Source organism: Xiphophorus maculatus, chromosome 15 (genome assembly GCF_002775205.1).
Source record: "Xiphophorus maculatus strain JP 163 A chromosome 15, X_maculatus-5.0-male, whole genome shotgun sequence".
NCBI classification, from domain to species: domain Eukaryota; kingdom Metazoa; phylum Chordata; class Actinopteri; order Cyprinodontiformes; family Poeciliidae; genus Xiphophorus; species Xiphophorus maculatus.
Window position 1 is genome coordinate 22,613,716 of NC_036457.1, and position 6,465 is coordinate 22,620,180.

A 6,465-nucleotide genomic window follows, 5' to 3' on the forward strand; every position below is an offset into this window, starting at 1 on the left:
AGTAACAGCAGAGCGGACAGTGTACATTCTCCCTGAATGAGTTGTGGTTCATTTGTGTTCCAATGTGCAAAACGGATTTGACATAGAAACCAGAAGACAACCACACACACTGATGAAAATGAAACCCATCTCATCTAGGTGGAATTGTCCCACATCTCAGTTCATCAGTAACTTCCCATCATCTGAGTGAGACTTTTATGTTCTAAAGTCAAAACGGCTCAGCAGGAATATGTGAAACACAGCGAGTCCCATGGATCAAGCTATCAGGGTTTAGGGTTGGGAGTAATCACCAGCACTACATTTAGAAGTAGCACTGGTGATAGTCATTAGCCATTTTCCTAGCTAATGACTATACCCAATAGTCATTAGCTACGGTTACAAATGTCTCACACTGTAGGTTGAGTGTGAACTCAAGGTGTAGAATTGGTCTCCAAGGCCCCGGCTACATGTTAGAAAAAACTATAGACGTCTACACATTCTCCGAAAGGCTGTAATATCAAACTGCAGGAGTTGAAAACCTCGAAATCAGTGAAGTCAAGCTATGGGTCAAAGAATTCTTCCAAAATAGTTACAGCTCCAGTTTTCTGTCATATACCTTCCTGACCTTACAGTTCAAATATAACACAGTCTGGACAATGTGAGATAAAGATAGAAAAATAAAAACAAAACATAGTAACAGCTCTCTATGTCATTATTGCTAAAAGGTTCCAGGTGTACAGTCTACATGGATACATCACAAACTGGAATATGTTTATTAAAGTCTCAGCTCTTGTCACAAAAACTCCATCAGTGTGTAGAGGGGACATACAAACACTGGAAAGAGTTCTGGTGTGTTAAATGTCATATTGATGTACACACGGCCAAATAGGCATACATATTTTAATGCTCCACATGTAATCCACTCTAATAGGATTCTGGAAGTGTAGATAAGAGTTCCCTATAGTATATATTTAAAAGAAAACAATATTTCAGCACTTTAAGCGCTTATTCACAGTAAAGAAGCTGGTTCATCCAGGCATTAACGATTGATAATTTTAATTGTCTGTATTTTGTATTTTTCTGACATATAATGCCACTTTATACCACAACAAATATGTTACCTTAAATTGTTATGAGATGCTGCATATATCAAAACTACCATAACAGAAATTAGACTTTCTATTATCTGACATCTTAAAATTGGCCTCTGTCTCTTTAAGAAGCTCTTACCCTCTGCTTTTGATCACATCATCAGAACAATACTCCTGTTTTGCTCTCTGAAGTAGTTTGTATTCTGAGCTCAGCAGACTCTCAGCTCCACCAGGTGTTTGCTAATTGCTGCTGCTGGTTTGGAGGAGCAGAGTGGTGGGTTAGTATTCCTTCAAAAAAAAAAAAAAAGCAGATTCCTTAAGATTCCATAAAATATGTGCAAAAGAATGAAAGCAGTCAAAGTGTAATCCAGTGATGAATCATCGTTTTGTTCTGGTCACATGATGCTGAAACTATGAGCTGGTGCAGGTTCAGTGAAGCAGATAAGATATAACAAACTTCTTTAAACTTAAAGTAAAGTTTTATCTTGACTTATGTTTCATGACTAAGTATTTACCCTTTCAGTAATTAGGATGGATCAGGCCTTTTCCACTTGCCAATGGCATTTAAAATGTTTCTATAGTAAACCACAAAGTTCAGCAGATAATGTTCCCATTTAATTAACCATGCAGACTTCAAGCTACAGCACACACACACAAATGCACACACACACACACACACACAATTCTACCATAGAAAGAACACACAACTCTTCAACAATAATACCAATGAAGAAAGTTTCAAGAACTGGTCTGTAGGCATAAACAAGGAGCACACTAAGCTAAAGTCATTTATTCCAAAGATCAGTTACAAAAAACAATAAATACTCAAAACTACAAAAATCTATTGACATGCAAACAGGTCTAATATGAAACTGATGTCATTGTTTGCAGTCAGTTTTGTTGATATTGAATTCATTAAGTTTTCCTCAATGATGGCAACACTTATGTTTGCAGCAGCTTGTCCTTTGTGAAGAAAGTCGAAGTTTTTTGTTTACAGTTTGTGTCCTTATGAAACTTCTGTGTTTCTGTTTCTGACTCCACATCCTGATGCTGTGGTGCATTTCTGAGTTAAAATCCTCAGTGTTACTGGAGGTTGTATGGACCGCCACCATCCACCAACCGGTGCACCAGCTGGTTACTATGGAGACTGAATGACATGTGGGACCAACCTTACGCCCTCAGGGTTCTCCCATAACTTCTGCTGCTCTGCTTCCAGCTGTGATTACATGGTGTACATCTGAAAGAAAATATCTCTGCATCTACATAGAAATACAATCTAGCTTCATTCTGTATTACTGATCAATACAAAATAGTAAAAAATATCCATTAGATTTTATTGAAAATAGATCCATTTCATATAGCCTAAAATGATCGGCATCCAGCTAAAAGACAAAAAAAATTATCACAAAATACACAAAATCAATCTGAAAATAATTAAAACTCACTTCTAAAGGATCAAAATATATCTATAAGGATTCATATTAAAGAACTTCAACTCCACACAAATAACATGAATGGCTAAATCAGTTAAAAGTAAAAGATATGTTCACTAACTTGCAAAATAAACAATTTAATCATTTTTGTTATTTCTTACCTCCATCAATAAAACTTTTTAATACCTATATGCAGTCACAGTCACACTTACAGTTTTTAGTGTTTTTTTCTGGGTATCCCAGTAGCAACAACATTTCGCTGCCAAATATTACTTCTGTATCTTTGCTCAATGACAATAAATAAAATCTAGATCTAAATCAGTTTCCATAGCTAACACTGAATCAGACTAAAAACAGTGAAAAGATCCAAACTAAATGCAACTCTGAACAAACAGGCTGAATTCTATCAAAACTGAACTTTAAAAGAATTAATTAACTCCTGACTGCAGGCGCCCCAGCGCCCCCTTATGGACAATCTGCCACTTCTTTCAGGAACTTTGTCTTAGATTTCTCTGTTGGTGCATCAGTGGAGTCTCACTCCTCTGTCGTTATCTCCAGTTGTTTGGATCAGGAAGACGGAGTCAACAGAGAAATGATGTTCTCTGATGCTGTGCTGACATCCAGGTCTGTTTCCTCTCTCTCACTCCTTCCCTCCTGCATGTTTCCCCCCGTCAGAACCCCCCTAACCCTTTGACCCCCACTAATCAAAGTGGAGAATGCTGTCTTAATTCATACTGTTAAAGGGTTTACCACATCAGAGTGGACTGCAAGGACAGCTGCAAAAAGCTGCATCAATACATATTTTAATCTCAGAGAATAAAAACAGGATGACACAGTCTAACTGATGATAGAAGTCAGATATGAAGTTTTCCAGTACGATTTAATTTACACAGAGAAAATTCAAATCTGCTCCAGCAGGAAGCTGCACTAAAACGTCTGCTCATCTGGGACAAGCCTAGCATGAATAGGCAGTAAAACATTAATCTGGATGAAGTGCTGGTAATTATTCTATTTTCGCTGGACGTTTTTTTGATTTTCACTTTTGCATTTCTGAAAGCCATTGTTCTATTTCACTTAACAATTACCAATCAGGATGAATGTGATGGACAGAGTCTTTGATGAGTGAGTGAAGCGCTGCATGATACTGATTTGGAGTGATCTGGTTCCAACTTCTCCTCCAAGATGTTACTCACTTCAACAGAATGTAGAGAATCTATTATTCCAATAGTGATCAAATTGATCCAGTCTCTCTTCCAGGCATTCCTTCCTCCTGTGTTGTACACTCACCTGGTAAATATAGTGAATAAACCATTGTTGTCATGTCTACGTTCTCATTCACTGACTGGTTCTGCATGTGGGTTATGAAACTTCCTCCTTAATTGTTTTAACAAAGTAAGTAAAATTTTTACTGTGTAAAAGACTATTGGAATAAAATCATACTTTCACTCAAAGTCATAACCACAGCTAACAAAACATGATTGGAGCAGAACAGGAAACGAGAGACAAAGGAGAAAAGAGGTTCACCACCAAGTCTGAGCAGTCAGTGAGAGGACAAACTGATTCTCATGCCCAAAAAATCTGACAAACACGCAATCACAGTTACAGTGGAAAAAAAACAAACAAAACAAATAACAGGCCTGCTGTTGCTATGAGGAGCATTAGCTGGATTACCTCCCCTGTGGCACAACAGCACTTTATTAAAAGGAGTGGTTCAACTTGCTTTATTGTGTGGTTGACATCTTGGATTATGACAAAAAAGGATCTCACCATTCAGAATAGGAAACTTGATTACATGTAATCACATGTAATCTGTTGAGATTCTGCTCTGATTGGCGTTCATATGCATCCACACCCCATCACAGTTCACTTCAACTGAACTAAGATCTACGTTTTTAGGTGGATCAGAGTTCGATTACAGATTCCCACCTCTGCAAATGAAAGGGACTTTTAGGTAAACTAACCAGAACTCGACTGAAGCAGACTAAATAGGTCTAGTGTGAATGCACCCTTAAAACCTTCCAAACTTCCTTGTTGCATCTAACCTTTCAGAAAGCTGTGACTAAGCCACATGTAGCTGCTGCAATGCCCTCTGGAATATTAGCTGTGATTGCCAAGTTTACCATATAACCTACCGGTTGACTATTGATAGATGAAATCATCTCACTGGACAGATAAAATGAGCTCGACCTCAATATGAACTCTGTATCTGTGAACCAACATGACTGTGAACTTTAGCAAACGCACAAATGACTGAAAACAAGAAATTAATTCTGCTTCTCCAGTGTTGGTTTTTCCTAAACACATTTCCATTTGCTAGCTGCTGCACTCCTTGTTGTGTTTTTTATTAAATTGGCAATGAAATAATTATTCATGACAAAAACCTAGCATGTCAACAATCTTTTATCTCTCTTCTACAGCTGTGAGGTTGTGGCTGCTCTGCAACCTGGTTTTATTAGGCCACAGTAGCCTAACCAACACTGCTAATGTGATATGCATAACATGAGCTGGCATCAGGCTTAGAGAGAAAGAAAAAGTGAGAAAGCTTGTTATGTAAAAAATACAAAACTGCAGCATCACCACGAGTCCAATTTAGGCACGGCGTTACAGAGGAAGAGCTGACGCAGCCTCAGGAAACAGATGTCCTTGTGTGACAGCTGCAATTATTAGCAGGTGAAACTTGCTGGTTTCATCAAAGCCTGAGGTGTAAACCCAACCAGCAGCAGCAGCTGAGTCCTCAGTGAGGCAGTCCTAAGTACTGGTTAATACCATGATCCATCAAGGCGGAGCACAAAGCTGGTCCGTGCAGACACGGAGAAATTCAAATCTGATTATTTTAAAAAGATACAATCAACAGGATCAAATGCTACACATAAAAAAATTAAGCCTTGCTTATAAGGGTATGTACGAAACTTCCCTATCAAAAAGACTTTGTCTTTTATTAATGTTTTTAATAGTTGATTTAAATTTTGTGTTTAATTTAACTTGGTGTCTTAAGAAATACCTTCATGCCTGTTTTAGAACTAAACCACAAATATAATCCGACTGACACTTACAGTAGCTAAATGTGATGCATTACACATGTACTTACTTTTACTATATTTAGTATTTTAAATCTATAGAGATGCACCAATGTGAAAATTTAGGCTGACATCAATATACAATAATAATAATATTGCTGTGACATCACTAACTGATATTTACAGACATTATGTATTTATTTCTTTATTCTTTCACCACAACAAAAAACCCTCTAGTGACATTGCTTCTCTGCTTCTGTTAAAACACACTCAGAATCCTGCACCGCTTCACCCTCACCGTTACATGACCAAACACAGACCAACCAGAAACAGCAACAAGATCAAAATAATTATTTTATTCATATTGGCTTATTTGCCATACGACAGACTGGTGACCTGTCCAGGGTGACCCCGCCTCTCGCCCGGAACGTTAGCTTGAGATAGACACCAGCACCTCCCGACCCCAGTAGGGACAAGGGTGTAAGAAAATGGATGGATGAATATTGGCTTAGTTGACCAATATGCTAAAACAATAACTAACATCAGCCAACGTCGAGGTCTTTGTAAGAATTTTGCATTCTTACAAATCAGTGTAAATTACTGCCAGATATATTTGTTTTTCATTCTCAAAGACCAAAGCTGTGTGTGTTGTGCTCTAAAAAAATACCATCTGCTGAAATCAGTTTGGAATTTTGGTACAGAAGGAATTAAAATTTTCTGGACAGATAAATTATTTAAATTCTGTTAAAATCACTTTGCAGACTCAAAATTCAGACTTCATGAATGTGGAAGACATTTACAGATGGTTCATATGCAAAAATGAATAAAAAAATTCACATAAACTCCATAAAAAGGGAATTTCTGCCCCGTTCAGCAATTAGCCCCGCACGAATTCACATCAGGCTACTTCTCAGGACAGCTGCCAAATGAGTGTACCATGCACTC